We start from the raw sequence: 27,123 nt of genomic DNA, 5'->3' as shown, positions 1-27,123 counted from the left end.
AACAGGAGAATCGACATTTCGGGCGTAAGCCCTTCTTCAGGAAACAGTAGAGATGCCTTTGACTTGTTTGGAGAGAGTCAAACTCCAAAGTTTGCTTGTCTCCTTGATATGCTACTGTACAGTCACAAAGATTAGTTCTATGTACATATAAAATGATATTTTTTATGAATAAAGAATATTTTTGAAATAAAAATCTCCTTCTCAAACATGTCATTGCAAAAAAGGTCTGGAGAGGGATGCAGTGGTTTTAGTCAAAGTTTGCCCTGAGCAGGTCCATGAAGCAGGGCACTGTTCTATATGCTGTTACGCAGAATACACACTACAAAATAACTATTGACTGTGTCTGGAGAACCATCAACTCAGTGAAAGACACTCTTTGGTCCACCTGAAATTACTGGTCTTCGAATGGCCTTGATTAAGTGTTGCAAGCTGGCACTTTCCAAGGTCCAGGACTACTTGCTGAGAGATGCACTAATGTTTGGGGCAGTTGCCGCCAAGGCACAATAGGGAAAGAAGAGCTGCTTCTAAATATCTTTCCTGCCGAAGTATAACAAGAGTCCATTCAATTGTCAGACCCTCTTGGTGCCTCACAAAGAACAGTTTCCTGCACATGTGGAAAATACCTTGGTTTTTTGCCACTAGTCAGAAGCTCTCAGGAATGTCAAAATTCCAATGTTTTATTATTTTTCTCTGCAAAGACTATACAGAACTGACTTAGAATGTATATGATTTTATGACTTTTGAAATAAAAACTAGAGCACTGGGTGTAACATCTACTGATCTACGTGTGCACAAATAAATAAAGCTTTAGTTTCACCCATTCATTACTGCTCTTGGACCTGAATATATCTGGCAAAATGTTTAAAACCTGCGCTTCTCTAATCTTTAAGAAAAAGAAATAAAGCAAAATTCAATATGCAAACATGTTAAAAAACTCTATCAATTAGCAATATAATTAGAAAAAATTTTTACATTACTTACCAGCTACTGCTTGCACTCTCGTCATTGACTATTTTTCAGTTTTCTCTTGCTAACCTTTCACTTCAGCTAAACCCGACTTTTGCACACAAAAGCGAAAGTCTGCAGATGCTAGAGATCGGAAATAAAGCAAAGTGCATTTTTCAATAATCTGTTCTTACTTTACATCACTTTATATGTTCTAATAGAAATTTGAGGGTAATTGTTTGGCAGATACTGATGACAGAGCTTCAACTGAATGAACAGATATACATTGCTTTTACTACTTAAAATATTAAAACTGTTCTCCAGACATTCGCACTATAGCTGAGACACAGATCTGGCTCTTCTCACTAGTATACACTGAAGGATAAGCATCAAGTTTTTTTACTCCTGAATCAGCAGTCATGACCAACACTATTTCTCAGTCAATTTCACTAAATTGCTCTCTCTTATTTGAAACACATCTATGTGCACAAACTGGCTGCCATATTTTCATAACAGTGACGACATTTCAAAACATACTTCACTGATTGTCAAGCACTTTGGCATGAGCATGTGACAGGTGCTATATAAATGATACAGTACCTCAAATAAGCACAGATACGTAGACTTAAATTATGTCCTAATCTCTGGGGAGAAAATTAAACCACAACCACCGGATTTAAAAAGTATGATTGATGTCACTCAGCCACTCATCCTAACAATTACTGGATTGAGCTGACTCATACTATTACTGGATTTGCATTGTATATCTAAAATTGCTGCTCTGCCACATCAAAGCATGTGGGCTAAAATCATAATGCAGCTAGATGGACAACTTTAGTCAATTTGAATGATTTGCAGTTAGCTCCTCACATTTACGAACATCAATGCTACTGGACTTCAAGATTCAGAGTACTTTTATTATTCTTTTCTCACCTCTGGAGCTCTGGTCATTTGAGAGTTGTAAAACAGGATTTGGCAAAGAATATGCTTTTGAGCCAGACCACTCGACTGTAATCAATTCTGAAGTTTTGCCTGAATGTTAGTAGGGTGTGCTGCAAAGAGGGCACTAGGATTTGGTCTCCCACTGAAGCCAGAACAACAAAAGACAGAAGCATTCTTGATGAAAGTTTTCCCACAGCTACATGTCACTCTCATACAGTCAAAGTACGTGGTAATAAATATTCTGTGCACGAGAACTCATGTTGACTTGCAGAGACCTTTATGGTCAAATACTCACTGGTATGGTTCAGACAAGGTAAAGCTGGCAAGCACGGCTCACCTTGGACCCCCAAAATCAAGGTGGTCTCTTATGAGAGGTGATTGACAACAGGTGGGGATAGAGCCCAAAGAGACAGAAACAGTCAGAGACAAAGGAGTGAATAAACGGTAAACTTAGGAGGGGGAACAGTTCTTGAGGAAGGCTGACAAGGGAAGGGTGCGGAGTGTCTCATGGTGGCAGCCTACTGGAGGTGGCAGAAATAGCAGCTAAAGGGGACAATTAGTGGCTAACAATTGGTAGTGTGCAATATCAGACCATGTGATAACATGGTCTGGTGTGTGGGGGTTGGGGTAGGGACATGGGAGAAAGAGCCTCAAGCTCTTATTGAATTCCATATGGAATCCAGATGGCAGTAGAGTTTCCAAGTGGAAAATGAAGTGCTGTTCTTCCAGCTTGTGCTGAGTTTTGCTGGAGCACTGCAACAAGCCTGAGCCAGAGATGCTGGCAAGAGCAAAAGATGGTGTATTAAAGTGGCAGGTGACTGGAACCTCAAGGTCTTTTTTTTTTAACAGAAAGAACCTCGGCATTCTGCGAAGTATTCAAACAGCCAACGTTTCATTTCTCCAACGGAGAGGAGACCGCATCGGGAGCACAGGGTTAAAGATGCCCTCCAACGTATCTCGTCCACATCCCGCACCTCCATCCTCAGACCCCACCCCTCCAACCGTAACAAGGACAGAACCCCCCGGTGCTCGCCTTCCACCCTACCAACCTTTGCATAAACCAAATCATCCGCCGACATTTCCACCACCTCCAAACAGACCCCACCACCAGGGATATATTTCCCTCCCCACCCCTTTCCGCCTTCCACAAAGACTGTTCCCTCCGTGACTACCTGGTCAGGTCCACGCCCCCCCCCTACAACCCACAGTCCCGTCCTGGCATCTTCCCCTGCCACTGCAGGAATTGCAAAACCTGCGCCCACACCTCCTCCATCACCTCCATCAAAGGCCCTAAAGGAGCCTTCCACATCCGAAGTTTTACCTGCACATCCACCAATATCATTTATTGTATCCGTTGCTCCCAATGCGGTCTCCTCTACGTTGGGGAGACTGGAAGCCTCCTAGCAGAGCGCTTTAGGGAACATCTCCGGGACACCCGCACCAATCAACCACACCGCCCCGTGGCCCAACATTTCAACTCCCCCTCCCACTCAGCAGAGGACATGGAGGTCCTGGGCCTCCTTCACCGCCACTCCTTCACCACCTGACGCCTGGAGGAAGAACGCCTCATCTTCTGCCTCGGAACACTTCAGCCCGAGGGCATTGATGTGGACTTCAGTTTCCTCATTTCCCCTCCCCCCACCTCACCCTAGCTCCAAACTTCCAGCTCAGCACTGTCCCCATGACTTGTCCTACCTGCCTATCTTCCTTTCCACCAATCCACTCCACCCTCCTCTCTGACCTATCACCTTCATCCCCACCCCCATCCACCCATTGTAATCTTTGCTACCTTCCCCCACCCTCCTCTCATTTATCTCTCCACCCTTCAAGGCACTCTGCCTGTATTCCTGATGATGGGCTTTTGCCCAAAACGTCGATTTTCCTGCTGTCTGAACAGCTATGCTTTTCCAGCACCACTCTAATCTAGAATAAAGCTGGAAAAAAAACAAGGAAAACTTAAATCAATGGGAATGGGGAGGGAAACTTTGCATTATAAGGAGTTCCTTAGAACCAACTCTTTCTAATAGGTTTTCAATTCTGATCGCTGCTGGGAAGATGACGTTTCAGGGGAACACAGTCAAACCCATGAGTCAAGAGGAGTTACTTAGTTGCACAAAGAGCTAAACAGACTGCAAGAGCAATAGCGACAGGAGAACAGAAGACTTTTCTGTGACCACAGGCTTGACAAGATTGATATGTTATCTCTCCAGTGCCCACTGAACAGCTGAAAGACATTCTAAAAAGGGAATAGACAGAGGTCATGGCTCATGTCAACACCAACAAAGGTTAAAAGAAAGGAGGGATAAGGTTCTGGAAGCAGAATCGAGAGACAGGAAAAAATATTAAACGCAATGTCAAAAAGTAGTAATCTCAAGATTACTCCCAGTGTTATGTGCTATAAAGATTAGAAATAGGAGAACAGATCAAAATAATGCATGGCTTGAGGGATGGTATAGGAGAGAGGGATTTAGATTCTTGAGGTATTTGCATCATTTCTGGAGAACGCAGAACTGCACAAGCTAGAAAGGTTGCTCTCCAGCAGAATCATGACTGGTATCCTCAGAGGCGTTTCCTCAGTGGGAGAGGATTTTAACTAGGAACCTGAGCAAGGTGACAAGAGTAAGAAAATAAAGGTGAAAAATGAGAGACAGAAGAGTAGAAAGCAAAACTGGAAAGCAGAGGAAACAGATGTTAACAGTAAATTGGTCCCAATACAAATCTAAATGCCAAAAACCGAACTCTAAAGATACTGTACCCGAATCCTTGAACATGATTTGGATTGGGGCATACTAAGTTAAAAATTACACAACACCAGGTTATAGTCCAACAGGTTTATTTGGAAGCACTAGCTTTCAGAGCGCTGCTCCTTCATCAGGTGGTTGTGCTCCGAAAACTCGTGCTTCCAAATAAACCAGTCGGACTATAACCTGGTGTTAAGCGATGAGCACTATGTTTTACCGATAGTAGATGTTGGCTATAAATAAGGTCAACACTTGGGATTTCATTCCAGAAAGTGTGAAAAGATCTTCATCATTAAATCATAGAATGTCTACATGCAGCAAAGCACTATTCGGCCCACTAAGTCTGCACCAGACTCAGCCCACCACACGACTTTATTCTCACAAACCTACATTTAGCATGGCTAATCTATCCAACCTGCATATCTTTGAATAGAGAGGAGAAACTGGAGCATCCACTGGAAACCCACACAAACGTGGAGAATGTGCAAATTCTGTAGGCAGTTGCCCATGGCTGGAATCAAACCCAGGTGTCTGGGGCTGTAAGACAGCAGTGCTTACCACTGAGCCATTTTTAAAAATGAAATTAGAATCGCATGCACAAGCAGATGTTGCATGATAAATGTGGAAGCAATGGCCCAGTGGTATTATCGCTGGACTACTAATTCAGAAACATAGCAAATATTCTGGAGACCAGAGTTATAAGCTGTCGTGGCAAATAGCAGAATTTGAATTAAAAATAAAATCTGGAATTAAAAAAAAACTTATGATAAAATCCCATCTGGCTCATAAATGTTCTTCAGGGCAAGAAATCTGCCTTCCTCACCTTGTCTGTTCTGGGTGGTTGGCTCTCAACTGCCTTCTGAAATAATCTAGAAAGTCACTCAGCTGTACTAATCGCTACAGGGAGACAACCCTTTATCCAAAATGTTTCTCGTGAAGTTTTTTTTCTCATTAATAAGGTTGTTTGGCATGCAAACAGTTCACCCAACTCCACACCTACTCGATGCATTTCACTCACATGTGACGTGGATGGGTGTGGCCCAGCAATGGCAGGCCTCAAATTCGGTCTCAGAGTCCTTGTACTCAGTCTGCTGTATGCTAAAAGAGTTTTTAAAAATTTCACCAAACTGTGACTTCCTCCAAAATTTGAAAAATTCCGAATTCTGAAAACCAGCTGGTCCCGAGCATTTCAGATAAAGGATTGTGTACCTGTACAAAGTTTCTAGAAATGAAATCAGATGGATCTCCTGTCATTGACCCAAGCGTTGAAACAGGGAAAACAGCCTTCTCAACCCTGCAAAGTATTCCTTACCAACATCTGAGGGCTAATGCCAAAATTGGTAGCATTGTCTTGCAACTAGTCATACCCTACAGCCAAATGCCCCAGACTCCATCATCATCCCTGGATATATCCTGTCCAAGCAGGACAGACCCAGGAGTGATGGCACCATTGTTTACAGTCAGGAGGGAGCTCCCTTAGGAGTGATCATCACATGACTCCAACTCCCATGAAGTCTTGTGACTTCAGGTTAAGCATGGCAAGGAAACCTGCTGATTACCACATGCCATTTTCCCTCATCTGATGAATCAGTACTCCATGTTGAATTAATGCTTGGAAAAGAAGGGTTATGCCTGAAAAATCAATTCTCTTGCTCCTCTGACGCTGCCTGATCTGCTGTGCTTTTTCCAGTGCCACACTTTATCAACTCAAATAATGCTTGAAGGAAGAACTGAGTTTGGCAAGGATGCAAAACGTATCCGGGGTGGGGGATTTCAATGTCCACCACCAAGAGGGGCTCAGCAGCAACACGACAGTTTGAGCTGGTCAAATGTTAAAGACATTGCTGCTAGATGGATCAGCATCAAGTGGTGAGGGAACAAAGACAGAAAAACATACTTGACCTCATCCTCACCAATCTGCTGGCTGCAGATACATCTGACCAAGACAGTATTGGTAAGAATGACCACCATACACAGTCATTATAAAGATAAAGTCCCACCTCCACGTTGAGAATAATCTCCATCATGTACTGTGGCACTATTACTGTGATAAATGGGACAGACTTCAACTAAGCCTAACAACTCAGGATTGGACATCCAAGAGATGTTGTTGGTCAGGAACAGCAACAGAATTGTACTCCATCATAATCTGCGATCTCATGGTCTAGCATATCCCCCACTCAACCATTACCATCAAGTTAGGGGATCAACTCTGGTCAATGAAGAGTGCAAGGCAGCATGCCTACAGCAAAACCAGGCATACCTAAAAATAAGGAGTCAACTTGGTGAAGCTACAGAACAGGACCATTTGTATGCCATAAAACATAAGCAGCGATTGATAGACAGAGCAAAACAATCCCATAGCCAACGAATCAGATCTAAGCTCTGCAGTCCTGCCACATTCAGTTGTGAATGCTGGTGGACAATTAAACAACGTACAGGAGGAGTAGGCATCACAAATATCCCCACCCTCAAAATTTGAAGAGTTTATCAGTGCAAAGAAATATGGCTGATGCATTTGCAGCAACCTTTAGCCAGAAGGGCCATGAAGATGGTCCATCTCAGTCTCTTCCAATGATCCCCAGTTCACAGACTTCAGCCAATTTGAGAATCACTCTACACAACATGAACAAACAGTTGGAGGCACTGGTTTACGTAAAAGCAATGGGCCTTGACAACATTCTGGCAATTGTACTGAAGACTGAACTCCAGAACTTGCCACACCTAGTTGAGCTGTTCCAATGTAGTTACATTACTGGCATGTGTGCACTACAACTCATCTGCACTGACCAGGCATCACAATCTCACCCAGTCCCATTTGTCAGCATTTGGCCCATTACCCTCTAAATCCTTCCTATTCATGTACCCATCCAGATGACTTTTAAATGTTGTAATTGCACCAGCCTCCATTTCCTCGGGTGGTTTATTCCATACACCTCACCACCCTCTGCATTAAAAAGTTATCCTCATCTTTTAAATATTTCCCCTCTCACCTTAAATCTATGCCCTCTGGTTTTGGACTCCCTTACCTGAGGAAAATGACCTTGATGTTCATCCTATCCATGCCCTTCATGATGTTATAAACTTCTAGAAGGTCACTGCTCAGCCTCTGACATTCCAGGGAAAACAGTCCCACTCTACTGAGCCTCTCCCTGTAACTCAACTGAATCAAAATTTGTGGAAAAGCACAGCCAGTCAGGCAGCATCCGAGGAGGAGAGTCAACATTTCGAGCATGAGCTCATCAGAAAAATGGGGGAGGCCCAAGGGTGCTGAGAGATAAATGGGAGGGGTAGCTGGGAATGCGATAGGTAGATGAAGGTGGATTGGTGATGGTGATAGGTCAGAGCAGAGGATGAACATGTAGGACAATTCAAGAGAATGGGGCTGAGCTGGAGGGTTGGATCTGGGATAAAAAGTGGAGAGGGGGGAGATGAGGAAACTGGTAAAAATCAACATTGATCCCACATGGTTGGAGGATGCCAAGCCAGAAGATGAGATGTTCTTCACCCAGATGTTGGGTGGCTAGAATCTGGCAGTGGAGGCCCAGGACTTGTATGTCCTCGGCTGAGTGAGGTGGGGAGAGAGAGGGGGAAGAGAAGAGAGTTGAAGTGTTCAGCCACAGGGCGGTGGGGTTGTTAGTGTGTGTCCCAGAGATGTTCTCCGAAACATTCCGTAAGTTGGCGTCCTGTCTCCCATATGTAGAGGAGACCGCATCCTCAACTGAACCATGATAAAAATCAGTCCCTGCAAGGTGGCTTTCAATTTACACATAATCTTGACATGGAAACATATCACTGTCACTCGATCTACGTCCTAGAACCCAGCTCCAAACAGGGGAGACTGTGGAAGTATGGACTGCAGTGGTTCAAGAAGTCAGCTCACTACCACCTTCTCTTTTTCATTTAGGGATAAGTACAAAGTGTAATCCTGCCTGCCACGTGCAGAGCTCATGAAATAATGCTATGATTTGTGTCTGAGCTAAATTCTTAACAAGGCAAGATTCTGTTGGATGAGTTTGGCCTAAAACAGAACACTGCAGCCTCATGACAGCTAATGCTTCAGCAAGAAAGAATTCACAAATAGAAACTCTTGCTAGATGCCACTGGCACAAGTGTTTGAAAGATTTGCAGGTTGATTATCAACCAGTTTGGTTGTGACAGACACCTATCATGTATAGGCTGCAGCCTGAGGAGAGACAACAGGAAACCCAGAATGAGACATGCCAGAGGGCTTTTAGTTCCAAGTTTGTATAACCAAGGGCGGGGGAAGCTGAACAAAAATACTTTTTCAAATTTGAGAATTTCTCAATAGAAATTTACACTGACCCGTTTCTATTTTCGCTAATTTGCTCTTTCCCCACAATTAACTTCAAAAATACAGCTTGCCATTCTCAATTTGAGCAATTCGGTTTATGAATGCAAAATAAAGTGGCCAATCCAGGGATCATCCTGAGTTTTAAAACTAGTCAATCCCATGATTTAAGTGGAATTAATGTACTATCCAATCTAAACACACGCCTGGAGTGATACCACTGCTGCCAACAACACAATAAAGTGAAAAAAGTAGAAAAGTCAGATAGATCTAGGTGGAATCATTCACTGGAATAAAATAGAAGTTCAATTAACATCGAACATGGCAAGGTTCAGTAGTACATGAAGGATGCAAAAATAACCTTCAAAATCTGCCACTACAAAGGTTCTATAGTAAGAGGCCTTCCCAAAAAGTACACAGAGCAGTTGGAAGTTGTACAAGGGCCCTCAAGGTGTTTGATATGGAAATATACATTTTAAATACAATGTGGAAATGAGAGGCTACACAACATAGCAGCAGATACTATAAAAATATTGAACTGGGATGTGGTGAATGGATTGCTAAACTTGTACAAATTTTATGAATACAATCTAACTTTGGAACAAAAGCATTAGAGATTTTATAAGTTAAGAAAAGTACATTTGCTTTACTAAAACTACGCACAACATGCAACACAAGAAATCAGACTGAAACCAAAATGAGTTTAACTGGAATTATTAATGTGACAAAACAGACTGAGCCAAAGTGAGCCTCAGAAAGAACTGGACAGTGGATATTGTAACAATGTCATAAAAATTCGCTAATTTATATTTTTTGACTTCAGGAGGAAGTGGCAAGTGAGCTGCATATTATGTGCCACAATAACAAGTCTAATGTTGACAACAATGCGTTTTGATTCGAAAAAATTTAAAAAAGATTAATCTGGAAAATTTTCTACTGATTAATAAAGCAATATACATAGCAGAAAATTATACAATTTTGACCAACTGACAGCAAAGAAATACACCAAATATTACACTGACTGCAAAGGCGTGTCAAAATGATTTTGACATAAATGATGTATGCCATCATTTAAGAAATAATCAGTAGCTTGGGCAAGGTACTGCAAAATCTTAAAAATCCAAAAATTATACCTCTCTCATTAACTTCACAAAAACAGTATTCAAGGTTTCTCAGCACTGAAAGGCATTGATTGGTGGGAAATTGCTGTATTAACATAGATATAAACCCAGTATGCTTAAACTTCAAGAGAAAGCTTTATCGGTTTTAGTCTAAGATGCTGAGATTGGTTCTGCTCTCAGGTGAATCAAGGGGTCAGAGGAACAGGTAGGAAAATGGAGTTGAAACCCAAGATCAGCCATGACCAAATTAAACAGCATACCAGGCTCACTGGTTATATAGAGCCACTATCCATTCCTGCTCCTATTTCATGCGTTTGGCACAGAGTGTAGCTGGAGTTGTGACAACATGCACTTTTGCATGCATGTTGTAGACTGGAGCTACAGATAGTGATGGTAGAGGCAGCAACATTCTTTCCATTACTTGGCTAGCCAGGAATCTCTCTTGCTCTTGCTAGATGCCACTAGCATAAGCATTAGAAGGATTTGCAGGTTAATTATCAACCAGTTGGACTGCATTTTGAATGTACCTCCCTGACCATCAAGTCCTGGGGAGGGACTTCAATTAGCAACATAAGTTACTATCAGACAACCTCTGGTGCTCTGTATTTACAAAATCACGAATTGCAAATTCCTACAGCAGCATCAAAAAACAATTAAAAATGAACGCCTGCAGTCAAAAATAGCATACCAGCATTTTTAATCTTATTTTTAAACGAGCTTTGCACTCAAATTTCATCATTCACAGGTGTACTCACGATTGGAATGCTCGCAGATATGGAGGAATGACTAACTGCTGCAAACATTGATTTATTTTATTTGAGTTTATATGAAAGATTTTAAAAAGGAAACTTTAATCTGTATTTTTTCTCTTCACAAATTTTCATTGGATTCACCCATTTTTATACTGATTTCAGTCTTGCACTACTAGTTGCAAAAATCCTTTCAGAAGATTGGTTAAAGAGATCTATATTTGTTTTCACTGCTCTAAAGTACTGGATGTCCTTACTGTACAGCAAAACAAAAAAAAATGCAGCCAATATTCTATAGGCAGAACCACAAATTTGTTAGGGAAGGAATTCTATGATATTGACCCAAATATGCTAACAGAACAGACATTTCCAAGTCAGGATGGCGATGCTTGAAGGGGAATGTGTACATTGCCCTTTTCCTCATGGGAACACCACAAAGGCAAGTAACATCACAGATGGAACAGAAAGAAAATCCTTCTGCTGGACAGGAAAGAAAGTTAGACATTCAGGTTAAACAAAAGGAACACAACACCAGGTTTGCAAGCAGTCGTTTCTACCAGAAAGACAAGGTGGGCGGCACGGTGGGCGGCACGGTGGCACAGTCGTTAGCACTGCTGCCTCACAGCGCCAGAGACCCGGGTTCAATTCCCGACTCAGGCGACTGACTGTGTGGAGTTTGCACGTTCTCCCAGTGTCTGCGTGGGTTTCCTCCGGGTGCTCCGGTTTCCTCCCACATCACAAAGATGTGCAGGGTCAGGTGAATTGGCCATACTAAATTGCCCGTAGTGTTAGGTAAGGGGTAAATGTAGGGGTATGGGTGGGTTTCGCTTCGGCGGGTCGGTGTGGACTTGTTGGGCCGAAGGGCCTGTTTCCACACTGTAATCTAATCTAATCTAATCTAAACAAGGAAAAAAAGTTGAAGGCATGAACATGGAGTTAGGCTGGCGGTTTAAAAAAAATGTCTTCAATGCTCTCGCAGTTTAGCGGGTGAAAGTAGGATACATGTCAATCTGAAGCATTAAGACAGTGCGCATGAGTTAAGAATAGTGGAAAAGAGCTGGCTATTAACTATACATAAATGGATGTTGATACACATTTGCAAATGTCGTCATAAAATGACAACACAAATGAGGAAAAGAGGGATGAGAGAGATTCTCAGGAGGGATGGCAAATCTACGTAGAGTGTGTTGAGTCATTTGCGTATCAGAAGTTGGTGGACCATGGTGCATGTGCACTGGATAGGAAATCCACATTTGGGGCTGCACGATGGCTCAGTGGCTAGCACTGCTGCTTCACCGCGCCAGGGACTCAGGTTCAATTCTAGTCTCAAGGTTGTGCATTCTCTGTATGTCTGCGTAGGTTTCCTCCAGGTGCTCCTGTTTCCTCCCATAGTCCAAAGATGTGCAGGTGGGATAAATTGGCCATGCTAAATTGCCCATAGTGTTGTGGGATATGTAGGTTCTGTGCATTAGTCAGGGAAATGTAGGGGGATGGGTCTGGGTCGGATGTTCTTCGAAAGGTTGGTGTGGACTTGTTGGGCCAAATAGCTTGTTTCCATACGGTAAGGATTCTCTGATTCTATGATTATTCAGCAAATAGTCTGAGGGTTTAGTGAGAAGTACCTGCCACCTGAGACAAGGCAAGCAGCAACCAGAACTTCAAGTCTGTAAAGTCATATTTCTTAGGGGTAAAGTGACAAAAACAACTAAATTTCCAGCTAAATTGTATTGTAACTTTCATACAACATGAGCGCACAAAATCTACACAATAGCTAAAGCAGTATTTCTACTGGTGATATTGTCAAATAAAATTACATTTCCAGATTTGTTCAGAAAAAATATATAAACACTTCTTTACCTCAGAAAGGACAGGAAGGAACAAAGAGTACTTTACTTTTGATCTTCAACTTTCACGGTTTCAAACGTCAATCTTTTGCTCAGTTTTGCAACTGCATTCTGAAGATTTCCCACTGTTAATTCTTGCTGCTACAACCTCAAAGTTCAGCAGTGTTTTAATTCACACTTAATTCATTCCTGTCAATGGTGCTGTTTTGCATGCTGCCTCACTACACTAACTGAAATGTACTACTTTAAAATCAGAATTGCAACTGCTAACCATGACTGGTGCAAAGCTGATAAGAAACTGCAAGCTGCTGCACAAGCACTATTGTAGAAAAGCCAAATGGATTAAACAGCACAAATTAAAAATTGCACATGCTAAAGAACCAGGAACCAACTCATCAGTTTACAGAATTACAAAATTGGATTCTTGTAAAAAAAATTAACTTGAGGAATGGAGTCAATTATACAGTCACTAATGTAATTACTAATTTCTTTACATACTTTACCAAAACAAAAATCAACAATCAGTACAGCTAAACCATTCACTAAGCAATTAGTTGGTGTCTTGGAAAGAACATCTTTAATGCAAACTAAAAGATCAGAGGAGTAGCAGGGCACTGGGAAAGACAACAAAAGATTGACTCGAACTTCAGCAAGTGATTTCTCATTACGCAAATCCAATTAGAATTTTTGCTGCTGCTAGTCAGACAGCAAATCACATCATTAGTAAGTAATACATACAATTATACGGTAATCAGGTCTGAACCACCAAAAATACACAACTACCTATAATATGCCAAGGGCCTTGAATGTTATGACACTATGTATACTTGCAAGCGTTTTTTTTTAAAAAGATTGTGAGGTTTCCCTACATTATGCCAGCTCAGAAATGGTCTCATCACCCATTTATACCCCATTTGTGCCACTAGTCCAATGTCACAACTTGTTATCATACTCGACATTGATTGGACATGATTAGTTGAGTCTATTAAGATTCTACATTTCTTTCAGCTTCATCCATGTCACAGATAGTGTGCGCAAATTCTAAATCATAGAAAAGCTGCCTGTATGCTTACATTTCAAAAATTCTGGGAGAAAGCCAGTCAGTACAGTTGTTTTTTTGGAGAATGCTGTTTATAGCTAAATTTGGTAATAAGGAGTGTCAATGCAGTGACCTCACTGCACAGCTAATTCTAAAATAAATCAACGAGGAGCTCGGTTTTCCCAAGCTAAATTTTTATTCTATTGCAGACAATGTGATTCACTGCCATTTCACAAACACAAACATAAAACTGCAGTACGACAAAACTTCGATGAAATGTTTATATTGCCTCACACTAAACAATGGTACCTTGTCATGCCAACCAGTAAATGATATGCTTTGTAACATTCAAAGCAATGGACCATTAATTTGAGTATCACTCCAAGTAGTACAAAACAGCCAGGGCAAAATTATCACATTGTCTTATAGTAATTTGAAGACAAGCAGAATTCATTGCTACACAAGTGACAGACAATGGATTAGAGGAACCTCGATTATCTGAATGAGATGGTTGGGCACTATTTTGTTTGGATGATTGATTATTCAGTTAATTGATTCAATGCCTTTTCAATTCATTCTGAAGTCGACTTTGCTGGCTAGGCTAGAATTTATTTCCAATCCCTAATTCTCCCTGGAAAGGTGGTGATGAGCAAACTCCTTGAACCACTGCAGTCTATTGTGGAGCACAATACCACTGGGGAGAAAGTTCCAGAATTCTGACCCAGTTACACTGAAGAAACAGTGATCAATTTCCAAATCAGGATGGCAAAGGGCTTGGAGGTTGTGGCATTGGAGGTTGGTGGTTGGCATGACAAGGTACCATTGTTTAGTGTGAGGCAATATAAACATTTCATCGAAGTTTTGTCATCTTTGTCCTTCTAAATGGTAGAAGTCATTAGCTTGGAAGGTACTAAGGATTTTTGGCGAATTCCTGCAGTGCAGTTTGTAGATGGTACACATTGTTGTTACTGAGCATCAATGGGAGGGGGGGGAAAATGGACTTTTGTGGATGTGATGTCAACAAAATGGGGTGCTTGGTCTTGAATAGTGTCAAGCTTCCTGTTAGTGGAGCTACACCCATCTAGGCAAGCGGGGAATATTTCACCACATGCCTAACTTATGACCCGTAGATTGTGGCCAGGCTTTGGGGAAATCAAGTGGTGAGTTACATTCTGCAGTATTCCGACTTGGTCTTGTAGCCACAATATTTATATGGTTAATCCAGTACACTTCAGTTGTTAGTCCATGGTAACCCCAGAATGTTGATAGCGAGGGATTCAATGATGATGATGCCATTCAATGTCAAGGGTGATGGTCAGATACTCTCTTGTTGGAGATGGTCATTCATGTACCGTTCAGCCTAAAACTGAATATTGTACAAATTTTGCTGTATTTGTACACAGATTGCTACAGTATCCAAGTCGTCACAATTGATGCTGAACATTGTGCAATTATCAACATACATTCCCACTCCTGAGTTTATTGATGAAACAGCTAAAGGTGGTTGATGCAAGGACTTGACCTGGAGGAACTCCTGCACTGATGTCCTGCAAATGAGGCGACTGACCAACAACCACAACAATCTCCCTATATGCCAGGAACAACTTCAAAACGTCAGAGTGTCTCCCTTCATTCCTCCCCAATAATCTCGTCATGACCATTTCCTTTACCTTCATATCACTTTACTCTTTTAAAGTGGTGATGTTTCCTCTTGTCTGAAGTACTCATTACGAGTCACAATGGATCTTAACAAGTCAGAAGGAAACTCTGAACTTGGCTTTTAAATCATTACCCAGAGACAGTACTACCATCTTGTCTTCAGCAATAAAATGTGAAGATTTGGGTTTTTTAATCTGGTCTAAGTTTCCATTGTTGATTGATTACTCTTTGGAAAATTCATAAGCTTCAATCGCATTACTTTGGAAACTCATACAAATACATTTGTCATGCTGGTTAAATTAATAGATGAAGGCATAATGCAGAGTCAGAGCAAGATATTTGTTTGGTGAGCAGATCTTTCAAAGCTGTACTACTTGTACAAAGCATCAGAAAAACAGAAAGAATCACTGATGTCATATTCATGCCCAGCATGTTCTGAGAGATAGTCTTCGGACAGACCTCTTTAAACAGACACCTTAAGGTGCGACACCCAATGGACAGAAGTCAAGCAATTGTAGGATCATACTCCTGAACAGTGATTAAATCCCTGAAGGTAATACGTGCAACACAGAATCCCAGACCCTGTAATCTCAAGCAATGGTCGACAATTTGCTTATTGGGTTTCAAAGAGTTCAAAGCACCACAGTGATTTTCTCATACTATAAATTCAAAGATACCCTCAAGACACAAATGAAGTCAAAATATTCAAGGAAACATTTTATTGTTGCAAGGTGCCAATCAAAAGGAAAATAGATATATACAAGATCAATTCTATAGTGACAAATCAGAGTATACAAATACTGGCTACTGATGAAGATCTTGAACTCCAAAGAAACTGGAGCCTCTATACTACAAGTAATGCTGACTTGCATGCTAGTTATCCTACTATCTAAAAATTTGCATGAGTGCTTCTTTTAAAATCTCCCATTATCTCAACACATGTTTTCATTTTCCACGCAGAATCACCAATAAGGTCTAAGTAATTAGTAAATAATGTGAATCCATCTCGTATTTAGACAAAAATGTAAAAAGAATTACACAAGTTAGTTTAAATAGCATCAGCATCATTGACTCCCCACTATCAACATCCTGGGTGTTACAACTAAAATAAAACTGAACTGACTAGCTATATAAACAGCAAGGCTACAAAAACTGGTCAGAATCTAGTGGGCGGCACGGTGGCACAGTGGTTAGCACTGCTGCCTCACAGCGCCCGAGACCCGGGTTCAATTCCCGCCTCAGGCGACTGACTGTGTGGAGTTTGCACGTTCTCCCCGTGTCTGCGTGGGTTTCCTCCGGGTGCTCCGGTTTCCTCCCACAGTCCAAAGATGTGCAGGGTCAGGTGAATTGGCCATGCTAAATTGCCCATAGTGTTAGGTAAGGGGTAAATGTAGGGGTATGGGTGGGTTTCGCTTCGGCGGGTCGGTGTGGACTTGTTGGGCCGAAGGGCCTGTTTCCACACTGTAATGTAATCTAATCTAATCTAGGAAACCTGCAGCAAGGTAACTTGTCAAAGTCTGTCCACCATCTACATGGCACGTGAGGAGTGTGTTTGAATACTCCGAGGAAAATAGCTCCAGCAACAGAAGAGGTTTGATACCATCCAGAACAAAAAAAACCCACTTGACTGTCACCATATGCACAAACATTCACTCCCTCCACCACTGACCTAGCAGAGGGTATCATATACATGTCACGAAGGTTGCTTAGACTAAACCTTCCAAACTCTCATCTACCAACACCTCGAACAAAAAGGACAGCAGACACATAGGAACATATCACCTATAGTTCCCATTCAAGACTCAACACCCGGTCTTGGAAATACATTGCGGTTCTGTCTCTGTAGCTGGGTCAAGATCCTGAACAGCATTGTAGGTGCATGTAGAACAAACAGACTGCAACATTTCAAGGCATCAGCTCAGTTATCTTCTCAAAAGAAATCAGTAATGAAGAATAAATGCTAGCCCAGCTAGTGACACCCACATCCCATGAATGAAGTTTTAAAAACACATTATGGTTTTATTGGACCACTGATATCTCCCAAAGAATTAATATTCAGATGTGATGCTCAAGGATTTAAAGTTTAAGTCAACCCATAATTTAATGTGGTGGGATCAATGGCACTAGTGTAAGCTTTAGATACAAGAATGTTGACTGATTAAGTATTTTCCACAGAGTTTCTCATCAGAGCAATTTTTTAATTTCCAAAAATTATAGTAGAAGTCAGAAGGCCTCAATGACATACTATAGACGTGACCAGTAAACATCTGATGACAGTATGTGCTCCTGGGATAAAGAGTTCTTTTAATCAAACAGCTGGAGCTATAACCCTGAACAGTAAAGATAGATAACAGTTCATTTGCATTCAGATAGCCTCTAGAGCTATGGGCCATGAGCTGGAAAATGCGATTAGTGTAGTCAGATCTTTCCTGGCTGGTACAAACACAGTAGACTAAATTGCCTCTATGTGTCCATGAGAAATGTTCCACCTTAGTTGCCATCATATCGTCATAAACAGTACCAACCAGACATTCCTAATTGGAGGGGCAAATAATCAAAATTACAACTTCCGGAGTTATAGAAAGCATGTGGAAAAGTGGAGTTAGGGCCACAATTAGACTAACAATTATCAAGTGATTGTGGAGCAGATTTGAAGGGCTAAATGGTCTGTTCCCACTCCTAAGTTTTATGATCTTAATGGGGCATTAGTTGTTAAAAATGTACATTAAAATTCAAAATTTCACATGTTCCTTCACAGAACTACAGATTTAAAAAACACACTAGATGAAATCGGTTACATATCTATCTTTTGGTAACCTCCCACTACATGCTGATTTTATTGAAACTAACAAAAAAAAAATTCCTGAAGGAGTTAGTTTGGTCCTAGATTAGTACGCATATAGATATTCTTAGTAATTTCAAAAATAGCTCGAAAATCCTTTACCAAGAGAGAAAAATCAAGGATTATGGCTCCTGATATTCAGAGCTACCACTGTTTGTAAGCAGAATGGTATGGCAGGAAAATACTAAGTTTAATGACTGCAAGTGGGTGAATAGTATGTCAACATTTGTGACATTTCTTTCTATTGCTTATTCTCAAGACATGCACAATCTTAGAATTTATTGCCCATTTTGGATTGGTGTTTTTCCACCCCTCTCTCTTCTTCTCCCCTCCCTCAGCTAATATAATCAGGTGGTTTACAAGGTATGGCTAGTAAGTTTGCAGGGGACACCAAAATTGGTGATGTAATGGACAGCCAAGAAGGTTGCCTCAGCATATGGTGGGACCTTGATCAGCTGGTATGGGGAGGGGCAGATGGAGTTTAATTTAGATAAATGTGAGGTGCTACATTTTGGAAAGGCACGTCAGGGCAGGACTTAAACACTTAATGGCAAGGTCCTGGGGAGTGCTGCTGAACAAAGAGACCTTGAAGCACAGGTTCATTGCTCCTTGAAAGTGGAGTCCCAAATAGACAGGATAGTGCAGAAGGCATTTGGTATGCTTGCCTTTGTTGGTCAGTACATTGAGTATAGGAGTTGGGAGGTCATGTTATGGCTGTACAGAACATTGATTAGGCCACATTTGGAATACTACATTCAATGGTGGTCTCCCTCCTACAGGAAGGATGTTGTGAAACTTGAGAAGGTTTAGAAAAGATTTAGAAGGATGTTGCCAGGGTTGGAGGGCTTGACCTATTGGGAGGGGCTGAATAGGCTGGGGCTATTTTTCCTTAGAGTGTCAGAGGCTGAAGAGTGACCTTAGAAAATCATGATGGGCATGGATTGGGTGAATAGACAGGGTCTTTTTACAAAGTAGGGGAGTCCAAACCTAGAGGGCATAAGTTTAAGGTGAGAGGGGAAGAATTTAAAAGGGACCTGAAGGGCAATATTTTCACGCAGAGGGTGGTACACGTATAGAATGAGCTGCCAGATGAAGTGGCAGAGGCTGGTACAAATGCAACATTTAAAAAGCATCTGGATGGGTATACGAATAGGAAGGGTTTAGAGGAATATGAGCCAAATGGTGACAAATGGGACTCGACTAATTTAAGATATCTGGTTGGCATAGTCAAGTTGGACTGAAGAGTGTATTCCATGCTGTACATCCCTCTGACTCTGTTTAATTCAGAGGACAGTGAGTTCCCATAACTGCGTAAGTTGTAGATATACACACCACACTGAATAAAGCAGAGGTTTGCTTGCAAAAGTTACTAAATCTAACTTCAATGCTAGGTAAATGGACTAGTGAGTCCAGTGCCTACAGAAGAACAAAATAATTCAATAATTTTGGAAAGAAAAGGGAAACAACTTTTTTTTACATTAAAACTAGTTTAAACATTTCAAAGATAAAATAAACAAGCATTTACAACGTTCATACATATGTTAACTCTATAGCTGTAAAAATTGATTTAGCCATGCAAGTTGTAAAAATGATTAAACATCATCCTTGCATTTGAACAAGATTGTTGCGTAAACATATTTCTTTGCTGTAGTAAATGCATTCAAAAAGATGCACCCGATGCACCACCAAGACATTTTTACACTGCAACACTTTCTAATGAAAGAAGCTATGTATTCTGTCAAGCGTTTATTGCTCTAACTGGAAACACTCAAGCAAAGATTTTCAACATCAACCATGGTTGCCACAAATAAAAACAGCACAATATCAAAATTATTACTCAGGCTTGTTCATTTAAATGACTAATTATCTAAAACAATAATTTATGGTCTAATGCTCCATGAACTCTATTTCATGAGGAAATTTGAAAAGGAAGAGACATTAAAGGTTTGTTCAATCAAACCCTTTAAAGCCACACTGATGGCACATTAGGGACTGAATAGTATTCACATTTCCTTTAAAAGTCAAGATTTGCCAAAAATGGGATTCAAAAGTCTTACCTGGTTTTTAGCATGACATTATGTCAGTTGCAGCCAGCTTATAATTGTTGAGACATTCTGCATAGAGGAAAAACAAGATACTGCTTGGAACCTAAAAAAAGAACAAAAATACTTTTGCTGCAGTTTGAGGAGATCTATATCTTGCTGCAGTTTCCCTAGCTATTATTGCTTGAGTGATCTACTTACTTATCCTACTGGTTTGAAACTGATGGCTCAGCGAGACACACCAAGGGGAACTTGCATAACTTCTTTGAGCAAAACATAACCAATTTAACACTATTGAAAATTTGATAATGCCCACATTTATTTTGTAAATATATTAGCAAATTTTTAACTTTACAAATATACTAAATTATTGAAAAATACAATAAAAATTTCAGTATAACAAAAAGGAAAAAAAATAATACAACTACTGTCCACTAACTATAAACCTACCCTATAATACAAAATAAATCCTAACACTGTGCAGAGCAACACCCATAAGTAAATAACTAATAGATAAAAAAAACAAAAAAAAACAAAAACAAACAAAATACAGAACAGCTACGCTCGACACAAAGATCCCAAAGGAATGAGAGCATTGTACAAATACCCGTATTAACTCAGGAGACCCCCCTCCAGGGCCCAGGGCTTGACAAACCTAACCATCCTGGTAAACAAATGCCCTTGTTAAGATAACTGACAAATCTTTATCCAAATAACTCCAGTAGGGCTGCCATGTCTTATAAAAATGGTCGGTTGTGTGTTGCACCATGTTTGTTAAAAAATCCAAGGGAATGTGCTCCATAATTAATTTCTGCCATCCCAGCAAGCCCAGCAGGTTCTCAGACACCCAGTTCATCAGAATATTCTTCTGTGCACAGTATACAAGAATATTAAATAGCTTCTTCCCATGCTAGTCTATAGATGGTAAATTCAGTAGACCTAAGAGGAGAGATATCAGGTCTACTTGGACTTCAATCCCCAATACCCTCCCTACTTCTCCCACCATGGCACTCCAATAAACATGGAGCCTGTAGCATGTCCAGAAGCCACAGGTAAGGGTACCTACACTTATTTTACATTTGGGGCACATTGAAGATATCCCTTTTTTAAACTTCGCCAGACGAACCCTGTGCAGCGCATGTCCTACTGCAGATTGAGATCTTTCGAGCATTCTCCCATGTGTTCTCCCATGTTTCAGAAAAGATCTCCCCTCCTAGCTCTTGCTCCCAGACTTCATAACCGGTTAATATCCTGCCAGGCCCTGCCACCCAGCAGGCAATAGAGGGCACTAACCGAAAGGGTGCTTGTGGAACATAGCAACAACCTCTCTGTATCGGGCTTATAGGGCTTAATGAGAAGCGTAGTCTTCTTCTGGATGAAACCCTCAACCTGAAAAAAACGGAAAAGATCTCTGCTGGGCAAACCGTATTTGCGGCTCAGTTGCTCAAAAAACATCATAACCTCCCCCTCCCAAACTAAAAACTCCTCTCTCTGCCCATACTTTGAATCCTGAGTCCATTGTCCCTGGTCAAAACCCTGGCATGCCAGCTATAGGTGTAAGTGGCAAAGCCTTGGATAAACAACCCTCACTCTGACGCATCGCCCTCCATGCCTTGACTGTGCTAATGACAATGGAGTTCCAGCAGTGCCCATAACGGTCCTCACCTTATCCATGAACAACAGGTTAATAATAATTAGTGGGCGGCACAGTGGTTAGCACTGCTGCCTCACAGCACCAGAGACCCGGGTTCAATTCCCACCTCAGGCGACTGACTGTGTGGAGTTTGCACATTCTCCCTGTGTCTGCGTGGGTTTCCTCCAGGTGCTCCGGTTTCCTCCCACAGTTCTAAAATGTGCAGGTTAGGTGAATTGGCCATGCTAAAATTGCCCATAGTGTTAGGGGCAGGGGTAAATGTAGGGGAATGGATCTGGGTGGATTACGCTTCGGCGGGTCGGTGTGGACTTGTTGGGCTGAAGGGCCTGTTTGCACACGAAGTAATCTAACCTAATCTAAGACGGCACTTTGCCTGGGAGGCCTCAATATCCAGCCATATTGAGTTTGGATCATTACCTACCCAATCACAGCCAAAGGACAGCAGGGAACTCAATTGAGACTTCTTGATGTCTGGGAAATAAACTCCTCCCCCTCCTTGAGGCAACTGCAAATTACTAAATTTGATGAGGGCCATCCACGATGCCAGACAAAGGAACCAAACCATCCCATAAGCTTCCGCAGTGTTGACCAGGGAAACATTACAGGGAGCATATGCATGGGATAAATCAAATGAGGAGGAACATTCATCTTAAATGAGAGATATTCAGCCCAGCCATGAAATTGGAAGAGCCTCCCAACTCTGGAGATCTCGCCTAATATTGCCGAGCAAGTGAGCAAAGTTAGTCCGAAATAACAGATCAACTTGGTGGTAATAAAAATGCCGAGGTATCAGAACCCTGCCCGTGACGAATTAAGAGGGAATCTAGAGCCACCTTCAACTTCTGGCACATTCTTGACGTTCGCCAAAGGCATAGCCTCTGATTTTGCAAGGTTAATCTTATATCCTGAAATAGCCCCAAATGAATTGACACATTGTATCAAATGGGGTAGAGAGGTCATTGGGTTCAATAAAAACAGGAGAACATCATCCGCATACAGTACAATCTTGTGTACCCTCGATCCCACTTCTGGAGTGGTTATGTGGACATTCTGACGAATGGCCTCTGCCAGCAGCTCTATCACCAATGTAAACAACAGCAGTGGGAGGGGGCAGCCTTGCCGACTACCCCTACCAATCCTAAAATTCCCAAACTTCACCCTGTTGGTGATGACCGTGGCCAGAGGGTGGCAATATAAAACCACCTAGCAGAGACCCCACCCAACCCAAACTGTTCTAAGACAAAGATACGGCCATTCCACCCAGTCAAATGCTTTCTCTGCATCTAAACAAATCACTAACCCCTGAATCGATCATTGCTGACAAACTTGGATCATATTCAGCAACCTTCTAATATTATTAGAGGACCAACGGCCTCTTATAAAGAATGTCTGGCCCTCTTCAAAAATATGGGGGAAGACCCTTTCCAACCTCAATGTCAGGATCTGAAATCTGAATTTAATAGAGAGATGGGCCTGTATGAGGCACAATCCTCAGGAACCTTCCCCCTCTTCAGCATTAAGGAAATATTAAATTCTCTCAAAGATAGTGGTAGGCATTCATGTAGATAGGAGTGATTGTACATTTCCAACAATGGTCCTGACAGAATCCCTATAAACTCCTTATAAAGCTCACCCGGGAGACCATCAGGGCCAGGCGTTTTCCCACACTGAAGTTACCTAGCTGCCTCCTGCATTTCCTGAACATTAATGGGGCACTAAGGAGAGAGGCCTGTTTCAAGGTTACCTTTGGGAGGCCCAGGTTCTTAAAGGTCTCCATTTTAGCCCTCCTGCCCTCGCAACCTTCAGACCGATATAATTCAGAGTAAAAGCTCCAAAAAGCCTTGTTAATCTTTTTAGCATCATATATAAGGATTCCAGTGCTGTCTCTGATTGCAGTAATAGATTGGGGAGCATGTGTTTTCCTAGTCAGGTACGCTAAATACTTCCCTGGCCTATCCCCATACTCGAACAGCCTTTGTCTAGCATTTTGCATTTTGTGTCAGTATTGAATTCAAGTTAGCCCGAAGGGCCGTGACCCGCTGTAGCTTAGTCACCGAAGGCCGCTCAAAATGTGCCACCTCGGCAGCTTTCAACCGCGTCTCAAGTAGACGCTGCTGTTCCTCCTTCTGTCGCTTCCGGCTCGCCGAATAGGAAATAGCTAATCCCCTAGCAAAGGCCTTAGCAGTCCCCCATAGCACAGATAGACTACTAGCCGTGCCTGAATTGAGAGTCAAGAATTCCTGAAACACCTTCAAAGAGAATTCCACAAATTTGGAATCCCCTACTTTTAGTAGTAAAAGATTAAAAGAATACCTGGTCATAACCCCCTGTTGTAATTTCAGGTGTTCCCCATCAAGATGGGTTTCCTGCAACAAAGCAATATCAACCCTTTCCTTCTTAAGGCTAGAAAGCACTTTTTTCCTTTTAACTGGTGAATGACTTTCCTTAATGTTCCAGGTGCACCATTTAATAAGACACTTAGCCATATCCCCTTTCAGAGACCCTTGAACCCCTCTCGGAGGGAGAACCCTGCTTCCAAATCGCCGAGCACAAGTAAATAAAGACTCAGAGTCGAAGAACAATATATACAAAAACTTCTCTATCATAACTATAAATAACTATTACTACCAAAAAACTACAAAGAAAACCAACTACAAAACTGTGAATGGAAGATTCTTCCCCCTGCCCATAGGGGGCACTCACCCTACCCATCCCCTCCTTCACAGCTCCTTCAAACCCGGACTGCGCCTCAGCCTTAGTCCAGAGAGAAAAACAAACAAGGAGGAGATGTTCTTTAAACTTAACAGAAAAAAGACAAAGTCTGGATGAGCACTCCACCCATCCTTGGCTTCATGTCACCCCTACTTGTGACTAAAAGAGAAACAGAAGAAAAAAACAAAAAAAGGGGGGAGACAAAGAGCATCCACAAAATTTCCCATCAGGTCATCCACAAAATCAGGTCATTAAAAAAAAGGAACAACTTATTCCAAGGTCTTTTCCCCCCTTTCCAAAAAAAAAGAAATTACTAGGGAGAAAGAAAAGAATTTAAAAAAGGAAAGGAAAACATGGGGAAAGAAGGAAAAGAGAACAAACATTAATCTTATTCTTCAGGCCAATCCATCTATTTTAAAGTGTCTACAAAATTTTTAGCTTTATCCGCTGAGTCAAATGTATAAACAGAGTCCTCATGGCTGAAATGGAGCACTGCGGGGTATCTCATGGAGTACTGGATGCCCAGGTTCCTCAGCCTCTTTAACTTCATCAAAGGACTTCCTTTTTCAAATTAAAGCTGCAGAGAAATCCTGGAAAAACATGATTTTTGGCCCCTTATACAGCAGTGCCTTCGGATATTTTCCCAGGGATCTGGACGCTTCTATGACTTTTTGCCTGTCCTTATAGGAGTGGAAGTGCATTCGGACCGAGCAGGGGCGCTGCACTGGACCTGACCTGTGCACTGTAACCCGATAAACCCTTTCAACCTGCAAGACTCTATGTGAAGGCCCAAAAACTTCGGCAGCCAGCTTTCAAAGGTGATTACTGGCTGCTCACCTTCAGGGAGCCCAACAATTCGGAGATTTATCTTCCAACCTTGATTTGAGGAGGTTGTCGATATGGTCTCGCAAGGCCAGCACCTCTCGCTCCAGCACTTGGATCCCACCTGGATGAGGACTCCATCGCAGTTTCCGAGGTCTCAGTTCAACCCTCCACCTCCTCCAGCTGCTCTCTGAGGCCCTGGATCTCCTGCTCATGCTTCTGCAGCACGGATGCGATAGGTTGGACCTGGGCACAAATCCCCCCACAGATCTCAATTACAGCCCCAGCTTTCAAGTCTCTCCATCGCCACAGCCAATTCCTGCGAGTCTGTCAGGTCCTCAGAGGGTTCAAGAGAGGCTGCTGCTGCAGCAGTCTCTGGTATGCCTGGTGCTGCAGGGGAGTGCCCTCCCTGCTGCTGTTTGCTCAATCCTTTTCCCTTTGGCATTCTTCCCACTCCCAAATATTAACAAATATGTGTTCTGTAAGGTTTTAAACTAATGATTCCACCACATAAGTTGGCCGGGGATGGCAAAAAAACACCAGTATGCCTTGGCTGTTAGGCAGAGCTGTCCACAGCAGTTCTACAGAATCACCGCCATCTTGCCGAGTCCCACGATAATGCCCACATTTTTAACAGTTCCAAGATTCAAGATAAGCTGAGCAGAGTTCCCAACTAAAATTTTCCAGGAGGGGTGCACAGTTCCTTCACTGGACCCTTGGGAAGCATGTGAAGCTGCAAGACATAATTAGCCTATATAGCAGACAACTATTCCAAGTTTTCACACTGGAGGTTTCCTAATTATAAAGGCTTCAATGACTTTATAAAATTGTTTTAGGGGATTAAATGCTCCAAGATTATTTATTACATCTATTGTGAAGGAAAATTAAAATAATTTGGTCTTAAATATATCTTTTGCCTGTTGTTGCTTATAAACATGGAACACAATTGCAGTCAACTTTAAGTCAGGTCAAAATTGGGTAGGTTAATGGAACTGCCAACTCAAAGTTAAATTTCTTAATGTTAAGAAGTTGTCAGGAAATACAGTGCATGCAGTAATGACAAACAGATACGCAGATATAACATAGAACACTACAGCACAGTACAGGCACTTCGGCACAAATAAAGATATTGTATCTTTTAACAAATGGAAACAAGACTGCTGTTGTATTATATATACACACACAAAACATTTTCATTGTATTTTGTTGAACGTCTATTAATTTGAGTGAAAGATAAAAGGTTTTTTTTAAAAAAAAGTTTCCTTCCAAACTAAAGGAAAACCTTATTCTCTGCCACAGCTGGTCTGAAGGATGTGGTTATTAGGACCTATGAATTGTAAATGTTAGGTTTGGCACGTGCAAGTAACGCATTGCTTGCAGCTGCGTTACAAATCCATGCTAGGAACTTGTTTTTACAATGAGCAACATTTTGTGTAAGCACATGTTGTACATGCATGATCCCCACAATCCTTTAATATAGAGTGATCACAGTTACCTCTTCCACAACTTATTTACTCTATTATAGTTATGCTTAATATGTGCGCACAAATCTATGGTTATTTTAGTCCCTGGTGGTTAGTTTGACATTTAAAATATTTCATTTAAGGAGCAATGTAAGATCACCATCACAATGATGGCTGTATTCTACACTAGACTTGAAATTTACCTATAAGCATCTGCTACATGAAGGCAACTAATG

At 41.6% G+C, this 27,123-nt stretch overlaps 1 protein-coding gene across 16 annotated transcripts in view; it reads right to left on the bottom strand.

Moving 5' to 3' along the window:
* Window positions 1–27,123, bottom strand: part of LOC122550870 (inositol polyphosphate-4-phosphatase type I A) — a 208,463-nt gene that overhangs the window by 164,975 nt on the left and 16,365 nt on the right. For 10 of the 16 annotated variants that reach the window (XM_043692245.2, XM_043692248.2, XM_087988344.1 and 7 more), the window contains exons 2-3: window positions 20,252–20,342; window positions 982–1,080 (exon numbers count right to left, since the gene is read on the bottom strand). The gene's annotated coding sequence lies outside the window, so the exon portion shown is untranslated. Of the gene's footprint in view, window positions 1–981; window positions 1,090–20,251; window positions 20,343–21,529; window positions 21,620–27,123 lie in introns of those variants that run through there. The other 6 variants (XM_043692246.2, XM_087988345.1, XM_087988340.1 and 3 more) reach the window with 5 other exon arrangements.

This window comes from Chiloscyllium plagiosum, unplaced genomic scaffold, assembly GCF_037043375.1.
Source record: "Chiloscyllium plagiosum isolate Xiang-an unplaced genomic scaffold, Cpla_swu_hap1 HiC_scaffold_6, whole genome shotgun sequence".
Classification (NCBI taxonomy): Eukaryota; Metazoa; Chordata; class Chondrichthyes; order Orectolobiformes; family Hemiscylliidae; genus Chiloscyllium; species Chiloscyllium plagiosum.
The sequence above is the reverse complement of the archived record's forward strand: the minus strand, read 5'-3'. Positions and strand labels throughout refer to the sequence as shown.